General features: G+C 42.7%; 2 pseudogenes; both read right to left on the reverse strand.

Moving 5' to 3' along the window:
• Positions 1 to 4,252: 4,252 nt before the first annotated feature.
• LOC147005671 (endogenous murine leukemia virus Env polyprotein from Emv-2 locus pseudogene) lies at positions 4,253 to 5,764 on the reverse strand (annotated as a pseudogene).
• Positions 5,765 to 6,788: 1,024 nt separating this feature from the next.
• Positions 6,789 to 10,667, reverse strand: LOC110291048 (uncharacterized; annotated as a pseudogene).
• Positions 10,668 to 18,766: the final 8,099 nt, after the last annotated feature.

Raw genomic sequence — 18,766 nt, forward strand, 5'->3', positions numbered from 1 at the left:
TGATGATGGAGGATTTTAAGAAGGAAATAAACAAATCCCTTAAAGAAATACAGGAGAATATAGGCAAACAGCTAGAAGCCCTTAAAGAGGAAACACAAAAATCCCTTAAAGAGTTACAGGAAAAGACTACAAAACAGGTGAAAGAATTGAACAAAACCATCCAGGACCTAACAATGGAAGTAGAAACAAGAAAGAAATCACACAGGGAGGCAACTCTGGAGATAGAAATCCTAGGAAAGAAATCAGGAACCATAGATGTGAGCATGAGCAACAGAATACAAGAGATGGAGAGAGAATCTCAGGTACAGAAGATTCCATAGAAAACATGGACAAAACAATCAATGAAAATGAAGAATGCAAAAAGATCCTAACTCAAAACATGCAGGAACTACAATGAGAAGACCAAACCCAAGGAAAATAGGTATAGATGAGATGAAAATTATCAACTTAAAGGGCCAAAAACTATCTTCAACAAAATTATAGAAAACTTCCCTAACTAAAGAAAGAGAAGACCATGAACATACAAGAATCCTATAGAATTCCAAATAGACTGGACCAGAAAAGAAATTCCTCCTGATATATAATAATAAGAACAACAGATGCACTAAATAAAGATAGAATATTAAAAGCCATAAGGGAAAAAGGTCAAGTAACATATAAAGGAGGACCTATTAGAATTATACCAAACTTTTCACCAGAGACTATGAGAGCCAGAAGACCCTGGACAGATGTTATGCAGACCCTAAGAGAACACAAATGCCAGCCCAGGCTACTACACCCAGCAAAACTCTCAATTACCATAGATGGAGAAACCAAAGTATTCAATGACAAAATCAAATTCACACAATATCTTTCCATGAATCTAGCACTTCAAAGAATAATAAAGGGAAAACTCCAACACAAGGAGTGAAATGATGCCCTCGAAAAAGTAAGAAAGTAATTCTTCAACAAACCTAAAAGAAGATAGCTGCAAGAACAGAATCTCAACTCTAACAACAAAAATAACAGGAAGTAACAACTACTTTTCCTTAATATCAATGGACTCAATTCCCCAATAAAAAGACATAGGCTAACAGACTGGCTACATAAACAGGACCCAACATTTTGCTGCATACAGGAAACCACCTCAGGGACAAAGACAGACACTACCTTAGAGTAAAAGGCTGGAAAACAATTTTCCAAGCAAACGGTCCGAAGAAACAAGCTGGAGTAGCTATTCTAATATTGAATAAAATCGACTTCCAACTCAACATTATCAAAAAAGACAAGGAGGGTCACTTCATACTCATCAAAGGTAAAATCTTCCAAGAAGAACTCTCAATTCTGAATATCTATGCTCCACATGCAAGAGTATCCACATTCATTAAAGAAACTTTAGTAAAGCTCAAAGCACACATTGCGCCACACATAATAATAGTGGGAGACTTTAACACCCCACTCTCATCAATGGACAAATCCTAGAAACAGAAACGAAACAGAGACACATTGAAGCAAACAGATGTTATGAAAGAAGATGAATTTGACAGATATCTACAGAACATTTTATCCTAAAACAAAAGGATATACCTTCTTCTAAGCACCTCATGGTACCTTCTCTAAAATTGACCATATAATTGGTCACAAAACAGGCCTCAACAGATACAAAAATATTAAAATTATCCCATGCATCCTATCAGATCACCAGGGACTAAGGCTGATCTTCAATAACAACATAAATAATAGAAAGCCAAGGTTGACATGGAAGCTGAACAACACTCTACTCAATGATAACTTGGTCAAGGAAGAAATAAAGAAATAAATTAAAGAAATTAATGAAAATGAAGCCACAACATACCCAAACTTATGGAACACAATGAAATCTGTCCTAAGATGGAAACTCATAGCTCTGAGTGCTACCAAAAAGAAACTAGAGAGAGCACACACTAGCAGTTTGACAGAACTAGAACAAAGGAAGCACATTCACCAAAGAGGAGTAGACTTCAGGAAAGAATCAAATTCAGGGATAGAATCAATCAAGTAGAAACAAAACAACTATATAAAGAATCAATCTAACCAGGAGCTTTTTTTTTTTTTTTTTTTTTGAGAAAATCAACAAGGTAGACAAATCCTTAGCCAGACTAACTAGAGGGTAGAGGGACTGTATTTTAATTAAGAAAATCAGAAATGAAAAGGGAGACCGAACAAGAGACACTGAGGAAATCCAAAGCATCCTACTATAAAAAGCTATACTCAATAAAACTAGAAAACCTGGATGTAATGGACAATTTCCTAGACAGGTAACAAAGTTAAATCAGGATCAGATTTCAATCTAAATAGCCCCATATCCCCTAAAGAAAGAGAAGTACTCATTAATAATCACCCTCGCCCATCTTAAAAAAAAAAAAAAAAAAAAAAAAAAAGCCTAGGACCAGCGGGGTTTAGTACAGAGTTCTACCAGACCTTCAAAGAAGACCTAATTCCAATTCTCCTCAAACTATTTCACAAAATAGAAACAGAAGGTACTCTACCCAATTCATTCTATGAAGCCATAATTACTCTGATACCTAAACCACACAAAGAACTAACAAACAAAGTGAACTTCAGACCAGTTTACCTTATGTACATTGATGCAAAAATACTCAAATAAATTCTTGCAAACCAAATCCAAGAGCACATCAAAATGATCATCCATCATGATCAATTAGGCTTCATCCCAGGGATGCAGGGATGGTTTAATATACGCAAATCCATCAAAATAATCCACTATATAAACAAACCCAAAGACAAAAACCACGTGATCATCTCGTTAGATGCTGAGAATCATTTCACAAAATCCAACACCCCTTCCTGATAAAAGTCTTGGAAAGATCACGAATTCAAGACCCATACCTAAACATAATAAAAGCAATATACAGCAAACTAGTAGCCAACATCAAAGTAAATGGAGAGAAACTTGAAGCAATCCCACTAAAATCAGGGACTAGACAAGGCTGCCCACTTTCTCCCTACCTATTCAATATAGTACTTGAAATCCTTGCCAGAGCATTTAGACAACAAAAGGAGATCAAGGGAAGACCAATGGGAAAGGAAGAAGTCAAAATATCACTGTTTGCAGATGATGTGATAGTATATATAAGTGACCCTAAAAATTCCACCAGAGAACTCCTAAACCTGATAAACAGCTTTAGTGCAGTAGCTGGATATAAAATTAACTCAAACAAAACAATGGCCTTTCTCTACACAAAGGATAAGCAGGCTGAGAAAGAAATTAGGGAATCAAGAGCCTTCACAATAGTCACAAATAATATAAAATACCTTGGTGTGACACTAACTAAGGGAGTGAAATATCTGTATGATAAGAATTTCAAGTCTCTGAAGAAAGAAATTGAAGATCTCAGAAGATGGAAAAGTCTCATGGTTTGGCAGGGTAAAAATGCTGCAGGGTAAAAAATGCTGGCAGGGTAAAAAAGTCTCATGGTTTGGTATAGTAAAAATGGCTGCCTTTCCAAAAGCAACCTACAGATTCAATGTAATCCCCATCAAAATTCTAAATCAATTGTTCTTATCAATAGAAAAAACAATTCTCAAATTCATTTGAAATGACAGAAAACACTGGATAGTGAGCTTTTATTATTTGGGATACCTTTAATGACTGCTTATATTTTCTTGGGGGTTATAGGAATGCTTAGTTGGTTTATCTGATCCTGATTTAACTCTGGTACTTGGTATTTTGTCTAGAAAATGATCCATTACATCCAGGTTTTCCAGTTTTGTTGAGTATAGGCTTTTGTAGTAGGATTTGATGATTTTTTTTAAATTTCCGCATTGTCTGTTTGAAGGACCCCCGAAGAGAGACCCTCACTCAGGTCTTGGAAATAGTGTCTCAGAGAGACACTGAGACCGATCTTGCTGTAATCACACGAGGAAGTTTATTAACAGCGAGAAGATGGGACAAGAGCTCAAACCAGCATGCTGGGACCTAGACTCATACACCACACAGGGGTAGAGGAGTTCGAACTCGACCCTATTTTTCAGCAGGCTTATAAAGGCAAAAAACACAAACTAGGGGGAGGATCAGGGAGGAAATAGGGGAAGTCTGGGGGCGGATATTTGCTTCAAGGCACCTGGGACATTGAAACATTCTGCGGTTGTTTTTCTCAAAAGTTCCGGGTGATTAGGCCATCTGGCAGGGGGCCGGGGCCCATGTTCTCAGGGCAGTCATTGTTTTATATTTTTACTCTTCATTTCCCCACTCTTGTGAGTAGCTCTAATCTTAGAGCAACCCCTCTTCTTTTTTCAGCAAAGTCTGGTACTGTTGTCGGAGCACCATTACCTGTACAGCATTAACCCTGTCTTTTACAAAAGCCACTAACTTATTAAGAATGCAAGGTCCAAAAGTGAGCAAAAGCAAAAGAATGATTAGGGGACCGGCAAGGGTAGAAACAAGGGTGGTAAACCAAGGAGACTTATTAATCCAATTTTCAAACCAGCTCTGTCTATTTTCTCTTTCACTTCTGCGCTTGTCTAATCGGTCCCTGAGTTTAGACAGAATTTTTAATTACTCCAGAATGGTCTTCATAGAAGCAACACTCTTCTTTTAGGGCTGCACAAAGTCCTCCTTCTTTGAGGAAAAGGAGGTCTAACCCTTTCCTATTTTGCAGTACTACCTCTGACAGGGAGGTCAAGGATTCTTCTAGTTTAGTTATGGACTGCTCTATGGCCCCCAGATCAGTGTCCATGGAAGTTGGCAATTCATCAAAGTATCAAGGAATTTGAACTAAGGCGGTTGTACCTGTGCCAACCCCAGCTGCCACCCCTAGACCCAGGAGGACCGCTAAAGTCATGGTAATAGGTTCTCGCTTATGGCGGACTCGATTGTCGAATTCATCGACAAAAGAGCTGTCATCATGGTACAGGAACCTAGGGACAAGTTGAACTAGAATACAGTAATCGTTAGAAGTATTAAAAATAGAAGAAGATACACAGGGAGTGAGACCAGTGTTGCAAGCCCACACTGTGTCTAATGGCAGCACTAGGTACTGACCACTGTCGGAAAACTGGATATGTTGGGTCTGATTACAGAGGTGCTGTCTGCCATGTGGCACTTGACCCAAGCAAAGTCTGCTCCCTGAAACAGCTGCCAGAGTCAGTTTTCTGTTTTTCCCCCAAGGGCATTGAGAATGGTCTGCAGTTTTATTATAGGTCCTGACTTGGGTGATTCCCTCATAATAGGGGGGACTAGAGGCATAGCATAGTCAGCAAGACTGAGTAATGTTGGGATTAGTACGGTTGAGGACCAGGAATTCCCCCTGTACCAGGCTAAACAGGTGATTCTCGGTGTCTGGGGGCAAGGGAGTGGTTGGGGCTAGATCAAGGGAAGGAGTGCAAGCATCAGTAGAGCCACCTAAAGTAGGCCCAGGGAGGGTAGGTCTTGGAGGGGGTCTCTGAGGCCTTTTAACTAAGACGGGGTTAGGCCCCACTGACTGGGCTGGAGGACTTCTATCTTCAGCCGAACCTTAAAAGTGAATCCAGGGTCCATCCCTGTCACATAAAATCTTAGGCCCCACTGCCTCCCCTTTATCCAATCTTCTTTTGCCTCTTTTCCTTTCTGAGTAAAAGTGATGTTTAAAGAATCATGGCCCTTATATCGTCTGGACACTACAATAAGATCCCAGCTAGAGGAAGGGTGCCAATAAGTGGCACCAGTGGTTTCACATTCACACTGACTACTGAAGAAGCCCTCTGCTCCCCCTGCACCGGCGAGCCTCTTTTTTACTTTTCCCATCTCTGGGACAGACATAAAAGGGCTCCTGAAGGCACCTTCTTTGTTTAGACTCACTACTACAGCCTGGTATATCTGTAATGCACTGCCCCTGGGAACTTACCCCCTGGTTATATGACCGCTTCTGGTAGATTACCTCACCCTGGGGCACCGTTTCATGTGACTCTTCAGGGATATCCCAAGCGTCTAATCCAGCAATCAAGGCACAGATTTCAGGGAACAGAGGGGGCCACCATGTATAAGGGGGGCTACCTTTGAAGTACTCCATATGGTATCTCTGGCTTGAGAGATGACTTCCCATGTCAGGGTCATGGGAGCATGAGGATTACTACCCAAGGTTGGGGCTGCAGTGAAGGCGCAGCTTAAGAGGATTGTCAGTGGCTGCCACCATCCAGTCACCCTCATCTTGGTTTGGTGCTTTCTTTACATGGGAGGCGTGGATACAGGCAGCAATCCCGTCTACCTTCACTGCCGTGGGGTTAGTCAACAGTACCAGATAAGGTCCTTTCCACCAGGGCTCAAGCATGCCAGTGCGATGTCGTCTGACCAAGACTGAGTCTCTGACCTGGAACATGTGGGACACTGCTGTGGTCCCCGGTGTGTAGGTTTCTTTGATCTGGTTCCAGATCTGTGTTCTGACAACTTCTAAGGCCTTTAAGTGGGTAAACAGAGCAGAGGGTGAGGAAAGGTCAGTGTTGGGATCCAATATCCCACCTAACTCAGTTAAGGGGAGCGGTCCCCCATACAGAATCTCATAGGGGGTGAGGCCGAAACGTCCGGGAGTGTTTCAGACCCTGAGAAGTGCAAAGGGAAGGAGAGTCACCCAGTCCCAATGGCCGGTCTCAATAGCTAATTTAGTAAGGGTCTCTTTTAGGGTTCTATTTATTCTTTCTACCTGTTCTGAGTTCTGGGGCCTGTAAGCACAAAGTAATTTCCAATTAGTCCCCAGTTGTGTGGCCAATTCCTGACTTACCTGGGCAACAAAAGCAGGCCCGTTGTCTGAGCCGATTACCTTGGGAATCCCAAATCAAGGCAGGATCTCTTCAAGAATTTTCTTAGTTACCACCTGAGCTGTTTCTGATTTAGTAGGGAAAGCCTCTAACCATCCTGAAAAGGTGTCTATAAAAACTAGAAGATATTTGTTACCATACTTCCCTGGCTTAATTTCAGTGAAATCTATTTCCCAGTAAGCCTGGTCGGTCACCTCTCAGTCTTTTCCCTGGTTCATTGAAAGGGCGTGCCACATTGGTCAGAGCAGAAGCCTTACAAGTTTTTGCAACTTGCTCAGCGATGGAGTGCAGTTTGATCACATAGTAGTTGGAAGATTGAATCAAGTCACATAACTTCTTTGCTCCCAGATGTGTCAACTGATGGATGCATTCTATATATGCTCTCCCTTCTTTGTAGGGCAATATGATTTTTCCTCCTTTAGTTTTTGCTACACCATGATAGCTGAATTCCCGAGCCAGTCCTCGATCTCCCATGTGTTCAATTATGTCATAGTCTTTGGTGTATATTCAAAACTAACTTCCGGGGTGCTGTGGGGCTCATCAATGGCCTCAACGGCCAGAGTGACTGCCCCCTGGGCCACCTGTTTTGCTGCCCAGTCAGCCATCTGGTTCCCTTTTGCTACCGGGTCACTGCTCTTTTGGTGCCCAGGACAGTGGACAATAGCGACCTTTTTGGGCAGATGTATAGCCTCTAGGAGAGTCAAGATTTCCTCCTTATTTTTAATTTCCTTCCCTGCTGATGTGAGCAGCCCCCTCTGCCTGTAGATGGCCCCATGTATGTGGGCTGTGGCAAAGGCATATCAGCTATCAGTGTAGATATTGATGGCCTTACCTTCTGCCAGTTCAAGTGCTTGGGTCAACACCTAGAGTTCTGCTTTCTGTGCTGAAGTTCCTTCTGGTAAATTGCTGGCCCAAATTACCTGCTTTCTGTCCACCACCACTGCTCCTGCTCTTTTTTTTTTTCCTTTTACCACAAAGCTGCTACCGTCCATGTACCAGTTAGGTACACCTGGCCAAGGTTGATCAGTCAGGTCCTTTCTGGTTCCAGTCCCTTCGGCCAGGATGTCAGTGCATCATCGGTGCACTGGGGTGGAGTCATTTGCCTTGGGGAGCAGGGTGGCAGGGTTGAGGATAGCAGGTGGACCAAAAGTTATCTGGTCATTTAACAACAAGCTGTGGTAGTGTGTCATCCGGGCGTTTGTCATCCAGCGGTCAGGGGGCTGCCGCACAAAACTTTTCAAAGCATGGGGAGCAATTACAGTCACATGTTGACCCAGAGTAAGCTTGTCAGCGTCTTTGACAAGTAGGGCTACTGCAGCAATGGCTTTCAGGCAAGAGGGCCAACCACTGGCGACCGGGTCTAGCTTTTTGGACAGGTAGGCCACCAGCCGCTTCCAGGGCCTCAGAGTCTGAGTCAGGACTCTGTGGGCTACTCTAGCCCGCTCATCAATGTATAGGGTGAAAGGCTTAGTCAAATCTGGCAAGGCCAAAGCAGGGGCTGCAAGCAGAGCAGCCTTTATGCCGTCAAAGGCTTTTTGGTGTTCCTCTGTCCAGGTGAACGGGACTTTTTTTTTAGTGAGTGGGTACAGAGGGGCTGCCAGTGTTGCAAACCCCAGTATTCAGAGTGTGCAAAAGCCCACCATCCCCATAAACTCACATACTTGTCGCGGAGTGGTGGGGGTTGGGATCTGCATCTCAGTCTTCTTTTGAGCTTTACTGAGCCACTGCTTTCCTTTTTGGAGGGTGTATCCTAGGTAGGTCACCTGGGTGTGGCATAGCTGAGATTTCTTAGGGGATACCCGGTACCCCAACTGATCCAGTTCATTTAGGAGTTTCTTGGTCCCGTAGAGGCATAGTTCCTGGGTTGAGGCTGCAAGCAGTAAGTCATCTACATACTGCAAGAGAGAAATCTGAGGGTTCTGTGCCCTGAAGGGCGCAAGGTCGCGAAGTCGCAAGGTCACAGTGGAGCACTTCATCAAAAAGGGTACGGGAATTTTTGAACCCTTGTGGCAACTGTGTCCAGGTCAGCTGGCCCGTATGCCCTCCCTCTGGGTCTCTCCACTCAAAGGCGAATAGTGGCTGGCTGTTGGGGTGTAATTGAAGGCAGAAAAAGGGCATCTTTCAAGTCTAGAACAGTGTACCAAGTCTGCTCTGGCGGGAAGGAGCTTAATAGGTTGTAAGGATTGGGAACTGTAGGGTGAATGTCTTGTACCCTTTTATTAACTTCTCTCAAGTCTTGCACAGGTTGATAGTCATTAGTCCCGGGCTTGCGCACAGTCAGGAGAGGGGTATTCCAAGGGGATTGGCAAGGCACTAAAATCCCCTGTTGTAACAGTCTCTGGATATGCGGCTGGATGCCTTCTTTAGCCTCCCTACTCATAGGATACTGTTTGACCGAGACGGGGGAGGCATTGGCCTTTAGCTCCACCAAAACCGGTGGCACCTGTTTGGCTAATCCTATTCCTGCCTGTTCAGCCCAAACTCCAGAGAAAGCAGACATCCATTCAGATGCTGGTAACTGCTTGGGATTCTGCTCATGGAGGCAGTACTCCTCTTCTAGGTGCAAAACCAAGCAAGCTACTGGGGCGCCCTCCTAGGTGACCTGGGTCCCTTGGCAGTGAATTGAACTTGAGCTTTTAATTTGGTTAGTAGATCCCTTCTGAGTAGGGGGGTTGGGCACTCAGGAATAACAAGGAAGGAGTGAGTTACTTGTCCTTTTCCAACCTCTAGAGTGCACTTGGTAGTCCAAGAGTAAAATTTGTGACCAGTGGCTCCTATTACCATTGTTTTCTTTTTTCCTCATTGTCCTAATGGTTTGGTCAAGACTGAATGTTCTGCTCCCGTGTCTACTAAAAAATTAACAGGAATCCCCTCCACTGAGAGCGTCACCCTAGGCCCGGGGAGGGGGACCGAGCCCCGACTCCCCTAATCTTCAAGTGCCAGCACTTTAGGTCCTCTCTGTCTCTTTTTGGGGCATTCTCTGGCCCAATGTCCCTTCTCTTTACAGTAAGCACATTGATCTTTTTCAAGTTGAAGTCTCTGTCCTCCTGGAGGTCTTCTTGCCCTGTTGCCCAGGTACCCTGACTGTCCTTTCTCTGACTTTTCTTCACCTACTACTGCGGCCAAAATCTTAGTCAAGTTTCTTTCCTGGTGGCGATCACGCCGATTCTTTCTCTCTTGTGATACACTTTCTCAGCTTCCTTTACTAAGTCCTGTAAAGTATAATCTTGGAGACCCTCCAATCTCTGTAACTTTTTCTTGATATCAGAGGCAGACTGACCATTGAAAGCCATAGCTACAGCCGCTTGCTGTCCCTCCAAGGAGGGATCAAATGGGGTATATCTCCTATAAGCCTCCATCAGCCGTTCTAAGAAAATGGAGGGCGGCTCCACTGGACCCTGAAGAACCTCTCTTACCTTGGCCAAATTGGTGGATCACCGTGCGACCCCCTTGATACCTGCCATTAGAGTCCGGCGGTAGACCGTGAGATGCTCCCTTCCTTCTGCAGTGTTGAAATCCCAGTCAGGGCGGGCCAAGGGAAAAGCCATGTCTACAAGTATGGGGAGATTAGTGGGGGTCCCGTCTGGTCCCAGGACATTCTTTCTGGCCTCCAACAGGATCCTCTCTCTTTCTTCTGTGGCGAAGAGGATCTGTAAGAGCTGCTGGAAATCATCCCAGGTGGGCTGATGAGAAAACATAAGGGACTCTAGGAGCCCGGTCAGGCCTGTAGGATTCTCTGAAAAGGAAGGATGGTTAGTCTTCCAGTTGTAGAGATCGGCTGAGGAGAAAGGCCAATACTGCAAGGGAACAAGCTCATTTTGACCCGAAGGGGGGCCCCCCGACATAGGCACTGAGTGGCAGGACAACGGTAGAGTCGGGCCGAGGGCCCACTCCATCGGGACTATGGCCCCTGCGGCTCAGTGTCCCCGATGCGGGCCTGGAGGGCCGCCCCCCTCAGTGGTAGGGATGGGTTTTGCCGGCGTGGGAACCTGAGGAGAGAGAGGCTGAGGAACAGGTAAAGGGTAAGGGGGTGGCTGTGGCTCCTTCCACGGATAATCATCGATCTCGGGATAGATCCGTGTGGGAGCTGAGGGACAGGTCGGCTGCTGATTTGGTTTCAGTTTTGACGTAGCGACAGCGACCTTCACCGAAGGAGTCCTGGATATCCAGGGTCTCACTCAGGGTGGAGGATTCTGGATCAGATCCTGCCAAACAACGATGTAGGGGACCTGGTCCAGATGGCCCCCTGGTTTCTGAAAAATAAGACGCTTTACAGAGTATATAATAGGTAAATGAAAGGATCTGTCTTGCGGCCAGCCGACGCCAAATGTCAGCCATTCAGATGAACAAAAAGTTCGCCACGGTCCCTTTTTTACTTCAACAGACAAACTATGAGCCTTACTCTTAAAGTCCGTCCAATGATTTAAAGTCAGAGTCAAAGGAGTTGTCGCAGTCTGTCCCATTTCTATAACACTTACAATGAAGACAATCACAAAGACAATCACAGAAAGAGACAAAATGAGCCAATGAGCCGCCTACTCCGAGTTGACCAGAAATACCGAAAAGAGTCAGCTGGCCTAGAAGCAAGTCGCTGACACAGATTGTCAAGGAGAAGACTTATCTCCTGACTATTCCCGAGGGGGTCCACCAGGTGTCCCTGGTCCTCTCCCTGTCCTGGGATGTCTCCCAGGGCGAACGGACGGTGGACACCAGATACGACTATCCGGGTGATTAGGCCATCTGGCAGGGGCCAGGGCTCATGTTCTCAGAGCAGTCAGTATTTTTCCACTCTTCATGTTGTTCTATCTCCCTTTTCATTTCATTTTGTAAATTTGGCTATCGGCTCTGTACCCTCTGGTTAGTCTGTCTAAGGGTTTTATCTATCTTGCTGATTTTTCTCAAAGAACCAGCTGCTGGTTTTGTTGATTCTTTGTATAGTTCTTTTTGTTTCTACTCGGTTGATTTCAGCCCTGAGTTTGATTATTTCCTGTAGTCTACTCTTGTTGTGTGTATTTGCTTCTTTTTGTTCTAGACCTTTTCGGTGTGCTGTCAAGCTGCTAGTGTATGCTCTCTCCAGTTTCTGTTTGGAGGCACTCAGAGCTTTCAGTGTCCCATAAATTTGGGTATGTGTGCCTTCATTTTCATTAAATGCCAACAGTCTTTAATTTTTTTCTTTATATCTTCCCTGACCAAATTATCATTGTGCAGAGAGTTGTTGAGTTTCCATGTGTATGTGGGATTTCTGTTTTGTTGTTGTTGTTGTTATTTAAGACCATCCTTAGTCCATGGCGATCTTATTGGATGCATGGGATTATTTATATCAGCTTATATCTGTTGAGGCCTGTTTTGTGATCAGTTATATGGCCATTTTTAGAGAAGGTACTACATGGTGCTGAGAAGGAATGTATATTCTTTTGTTTTAAGATAAAATGTTCTATTGATATCTATTAAATCCATCTGGTTCATACCTTCTATTAGTTTCACTGTGTATCTGTTTAGTTTCTTTTTCAGTGGTTTGTCCGTTGATGAGAGTAGGGTGTTGACATCTCACACTATTATTGTTTGAGGTGTGCTATGTATTTTGAGTTTTAATAAAGTTTCTTGTATGAATGTGGGGGTTCTTGCATTTGAAGCATAGATATACAGAATTGAGAGTTTATCTTGGTAGATTTTTTTTCTTTGATGAGTATAAAGTGTCTTTTCTCATCTTTTTTGATAACTTTCTGTTTAAAGTCAATTGTATTCTATATTGGAATGGCTGTTCCAGCTTGTTTCTTGGGACCATTTGATTGGAAAATTGTTTTCCAGCCTTTTACTTCGAGGTAGTGTCTTTCTTTCTCACAGAGGTGCATTTCCTGTATTCAGGAAAATGCTGGGTTCTGCTAACCCATCTAGTCTGTTAGTCTGTGTCTTTTTATTGGAGGAACTGAGTCCATTGATGTTAAGAGATATTAACAAAAAGTGATTGGTGCTTCCTGTTATTTTTGTTGTTAGAGTTGTAATCATATTTGTGTGGCTATCTTCTTTTGTGTTAGTTGAAAGAATATTAGTTTCTCCTTTTCTACGGTGTAGTTTTCTTCCTTGTGTTGGAGTTTTCCATCTGTTTTCTTTGTAGGGATGGATTTGTGAAAATATATTTTGTAAATGTAAGTTTTACCATTAAATATCTTGGTTTCTCCATCTATGATAATTGAGACTTTTGCTGGGTATAGTAGCCTGGGCTGGCATTTGTGTTCTCTTAGGGTCTGAATGACATCTGCCTAGGATCTTCTGGGTTTTAGTTTCTCTGTCCACCAGTTTGGTGTAATTCTGGTAGGTCTGCCTTTAAATGTTACTTGATATTTTTCCCTTACTGCTTTTATTATTCTTCCTTTGTTTTATGCAATTGGTGTTCTGATATAATGTGATGAGAATTTTGTTTTTGGTCCAATCTATTTGGGGTTCTATAAGCTTCTTGTATGTTTATAGGCATCTCTTTCTTTAGGTTATGGAAATTTTCTTCTATAATTTTGTTGAAGATATTAGCTATCCCTTTAAGTTGGGAATCTTCACTCTCTTCTATATCTATTACCCTTAGGTTTGGTCTTCTCATTGTGTCCTGGATTTCCTGGATATTTAGGGTTAGGAGCTTTTTACATTTTGCATTTCTTTTACTGTTTTGTCAATGCTTTCTATGGTATCTTCTGCCCCTGAGATTCTCTCTTCTATCTCTTGTATTTTGTTGGTGATGCTTGCATCTATGATTTCTGATCTCTTTCCTATTTTTTTCTAATCTCTAGCATTGTCTCCCTTTGTGATTTGTTTATTGTTTCTACTTCCCTTTTTAGATCCTGTATAGCTTTGTTCTATTCCTCTACCTGCTTGTTTGTGTTTTTCTTTACTTCTTTATTTTTGTGTTTTCTTTTAAGGGCTTCTGTTTTCCTGTCTTCTCCAGTATTTTTTTAAGGCAGTTATTTTTGTCCTTCTTAAAGTCCACATTTTATTTTCATAAAATGTGATTTAAATCAGAATCTTGCTTTTTTGGTGTGTTGTGTTATTCGGGCTTGGTTTGGTGGGAGAACTAGGTTCTGATGATGCCAAGTAGCCTTGATTTCTGGTGCTTAGGTTCTTGGGCTTGCCTCTAGCCATCTGGTGTTAGCTGGTCATGCTGTCTCTGACTGGAGTTTATCCTGCTTGTGAGCCTGTGATCTTAGTTGTATCACCCCTCCTGGGAGACCAGCTCTCTCCAGGTGGTCATGGGGTAAGGAAAGCTGTGATTTTAGATGTGTCAGCACTCCTGAGAGACCAGCTCTCTCTGGGTGGTAATGGGGTACAGAGAGTTGTGGTACAAGGTTATCTCCGGGACACAGATGGCAACTGGAAAGATCCTGTCTGTGGCTGCTCTGAGGTTCCTGTGTCCTGTGGGTTCATGGTGGGTCCCTCTTGGGTCAGCCATTGATGCAATAGTGGTGGTTTCACCTGTGATCTTGGGCTTGACAGCACTCCTTGGAGACAACCTCTTCCCAGCAGGATTTGGCTACAGAGAGCTGTTTGACAGGGTTGTCTCTGGGGCACAGATGGAAATAGGAAACTAACATTTTTTTTTTTTTTAGATTCAACCAAAATGGAGGAATATTTGCAATTTTTTCCAGGCTAAGTCCAACAGTTACCTTGCAACAGCTAGGTAGGTCTGGCTTGCTATAAAAGTGGCTGTTTCTTCCCTCCTTGCTTTCTCTGCTGCTTCTCTCCCTGTGATTCTCTTCTCTCCCTGACCCCTTTCTCCCTCTTCTGCTTTTCCTTCCTCCTTCTCTCTCCACATATTTCTGGCTGGCTTCTCTTCTCTTCTCTTCTCTTCTCTTCTCTTCTCTTCTCTTCTCTTCTCTTCTCTTTTTTCTCTCTCTCTTCTCTTTTTGCTCTCTCTCCCTCCCTCTCTCCCTCTCTCCCCCTCTCTCAACTTTCCTTCCCATGCCCAAAATAAACCCTAATCTACCCTATACCTGTCATATGACTGGCTCCTCAGGGGGGAAGGAATCCCTCATCATGGACCGACTGAAGAACCCCTCCCACTTTATCATACTGCACTCTATAAAACATATACTTGGCTCTTTATAAAACACAGATAAAACACAACACATGGGATTGATATAATGAGACTTCATGTGTGCTAAGCAGTCAATTTTACCTCTCCATGTTTACCCTTCACTTCTGCAGCCATGTGTTTGTAATGTTTCTTCTATGCATGTTGATGGCCATTGGTTATGGAAGTCTTTAACTTATTCAACATTAAAAAAATATCTGTCAGCAGAGACAAGGAGAGACAAATAGATAAGGAGAAGGGGGGGAAGAGAAAAACATACTTAAAATACATTGGCTAGTAGTAGCTATCCTGAATCCCTTAGAGGTCTGGTTTGTATTTATACTCAGGTTCTGCATATGAATCCACACTGTTCCTGCTTAAGAGAAGAGCACACATTTCATAGTTGTGGTCTGAGGTCTTCTGTTGCTGCTGTTGTTGTTGTTTTTGTTTTGTTTTGTTTGTGTTTGTGTTTGTTTTTTCTAAACAATATCCTCTTATAAGGAAATGATTGTTTTATCTTGTTAATATTGTAGCCACAACATTTTTTCTGATTTTTAATGATTTTTATTAATGATTAATCATTTAAATTTAATCAATTAACTTATAAATCTTGACCACAGTTTTCTCTCTCTCCTCTTCTCTAGTCCTCCACTGATGTCTTCCCTCCTCAAACTTAACCCTGCCTTTCTCTTTAGAAAAGGGGAGGTATCCCATGGTTATCAACCAGACCTGTCATATCAAGTTGCAGTAAGACTAGGCACATATTCTTCTATTGAGGCTAAATGAGGCAGCCCAGTAGGGCCAAAGGGTCCAAAATGCAAGCAATGGAGTCAGAGAGAGCCCCTCCACTCAACATTCGGAATCCCACAGGAAGACCAAGCAATACAATTGAAACATATGAGCAAAGGACTTATAGGTCAGTCCCACACATCTTTCCTAGTTGGTGGTTTGCTCTCTGTGAGGCCCTATCAACCTAAGTTAGTTGATTATGTAGGGTTTCTTGTGGTGTCTTTGAATCCTCTGATGCACACAATCCTTCCTCCCTCTCTTTCAAAGAATCCCTGAAGCTACTAGTATTCAACTATGGACCTCTACATCTTTTTCCATCATTTGCTGAGTAAAGCCTTTCTGATGATATTTATGCTAGGCTCCTGTCTGCAAGTATAAGAGAATATCATTAGCACTGTCAGGAGTGGGATCCCTCTCATGGCATGGGTTGTAAGCTGGACCAGTTATTGGTTGTCCAGTCCCCAAATTTTTGCTCCATCTTGGAGGCAGGACAAATTGTAGGTTGAAGGTTTTGTGGCTAGCATGGTGTACCAATACCTCCAATGGAATTCTTGCTTGGTTAAGTAGTGGCTGGTTCAGGCTTTATCTCCCATTGCTAGGAGACTTGGCTAGGATTACTCTCATAGCTTCCTGGGAGTTTGTTTCTAGCTCATTCTAGAGATGCCCTCCCTGCCAATTGTAGGTGTCTCTCCTAGTACTTGCTCCCCCTTTCCTACCTACACCTGATACCTCCTGTTTCCATACCTCTCCCTCCCCCAACTTATTCCCCTCCCCCTGTGCACCCACAATATCTATTCTATTTCCCCTTCTGAAGATTCACAAGTCCCCCCTTGAGCCTTCCTTGTTTCTGAGTTTCTTTGGGTCTGTGGATTGTAGCATGATTACCCTTTACTTATAGGCTAATGTCCACTAACTAATAGGTAAGTACATACCATGTTTGTCATCCTGGGTCTGGATTACCTCATGCAGGATGATCTTTTCTAGTTCCATCCATTTGCCTACAAATTTCATGATGTTTTGTTTTCAATACTTAAGAAATACATCATTGTGTGAATGTACCACATTTTCTTTATCCATTCTTTCGTAGAGGAGTGCCTAGGTTGTTTCAAGTTTCTGACTTTATGAATAAATCTGCTATGAACATAGTTGAGCAAGTGTCCTTGTGGTATGGTAGAACATCTGTTGGATATAGGGTGAGGAGTGTTATATCTATGTCTTGAGGTATATCTATTTCCAGTTGATAGGATCAAGCCAGGTTGATTCCATGAGAGGCTGCAAGATGCCACTCTAGGAGACCAAACATAAGTCTCTATTTCCCAGAACTGAGTAAATAGTTCCTTGAAAAACCACAACCCATGGACCACCAATCAGAAGCTTCCCCACTATCTGGCCTTACCCAAGAATAGTTCATCAGTAACATTTCTGCAAAGTTACCATAACCCCAGCAATGCTTCTGACAGTTCCTAAAACCCTGGCCAATCACAGAGATACCTGAACCCCTAGAGATAGATCTAACTAATCAGGATAAAGGTCACCTATCCCTCCTGGGAATTCCTCTAATTGGCTTTAAATTGAACCAGCTAGCTCACCTTTAAATCTACATTTTGATGAATCATAGACACCTGCATGCTAGATTTCTGCAGAATAAATAGTCTTCTTTTGCATACTGTTTGAGTCAATGTGTCATTGTTCACTGATTCACAGACCCTTACACAATGTTCTGAGAAACCTCCAAATTTATTTCCAAAGTGGTTGTACAAGTTTTCACTTCTATCAACAATGGAGGAGTATTCCCCTTGCTTCACATTCTTACCAGAATGACCTCTCACTTGAGTTTTTCATCTTAGTTATTCTGTCAGGTCTAAGATAGAATCTGGATTTGGTTTGATTTTCATTTTCTTAATGACTTATTTCTTCTTAGCCATTAGAGATTTTTCTGTCAAGAATTCTCTGTTTAGATCTCTTGTAATAGTTTGAATATGCTTGGCATATGGGAAGTGGTACTATTAGGAGGTGTGGCCTTGATGGAGGAAGTGTGTCATTAAGAGAATCTCCTTCTGGTGGCTTGCAGGAGAAAGCTTCTCCTGCAGAACACTCTCCAGTACCTTGTCTACCTGCATGTTGCCATGTTTCCTCCCATGATGATAATGGACAGAACCTTTGAAACTGTAAGCCAGATCCAACTTAAATGTTGTCCTTATAAGTGTTATCTTGGTCATAGTTTTTCTTCATAACAATAGAAACCAGAACTAAGACACAAATTGGTACCAGGGACTGGGGTATTGCTATGATAGGCCTGTCAGTGCTTTTGTTTGGAGAATGTGGATTTGAGGACTTTGCAAAATAGTGGAATGCTTTAAGAGGGCCTTAATCTGTCATTCTAGTAGGAATATGAATAATAGTGGTACTAAGTGTGATTTGAACTGTGGAAGCCTGGCTCTAGAGGTTTCAGAGAAGAAGAACTTCACTTCAAGTAGAAACTCTCCTTGTGATATGTTGATAAAGAATGTGGCTTCTTTTTGCCCTTGTCAGAAGAGTCTGTCTGAGGCTGAGGTGAAAAGATTCAGATTAATTGCATTAATAAAAAAGTTCCCAAAATAACCCAGTTTAGATTCTGTGCTGCAGTTCACTCTTAAGAAAAGCATTTTGATCAAGCAAATGAATCTGAGAAAGGAAAAACACAAATTACATGGTTCAAGTAATAGAGGAGCATCAGGAAGTAGTATAGAACTGAATCCTATGTTCAAGGAGATAAACAGATTAAGGTACTAGTGACCTTGGGGCAAGATTTCTTACAGCTCACCTTATTTTTTGTTCTTTTGCAGTTGTACAAGTGGTAGTCCTATCATGCTAACTGTTATGATTTTCTGGTTATTGTTTTTATTTGGACTTTTAATCTGGCATGACCTACAATCTAGACATGAAGGGTACACCTATGATCCAGATTTTGAAGCATAGTTGTTATGAAAAGATTAGGTCCAGGCATGGCGGTACATAACTTTAATCCTAGGAGACAGAGGCAAGCAGATCTCTAAGTTTAAAACTATAGCCAGGGAAGGATGTAAAGGAACAAAGGGGCAATTTTTCAGCTGCAACAAGCAGGAGAACTCAGTAGCTACTGCCATATGACTCCAGCTTTAGAGTCAAGAA

This window comes from Mus caroli, unplaced genomic scaffold (assembly GCF_978045245.1).
Source record: "Mus caroli unplaced genomic scaffold, Mus_caroli_1 scaffold_3, whole genome shotgun sequence".
Classification (NCBI taxonomy): domain Eukaryota; kingdom Metazoa; phylum Chordata; class Mammalia; order Rodentia; family Muridae; genus Mus; species Mus caroli.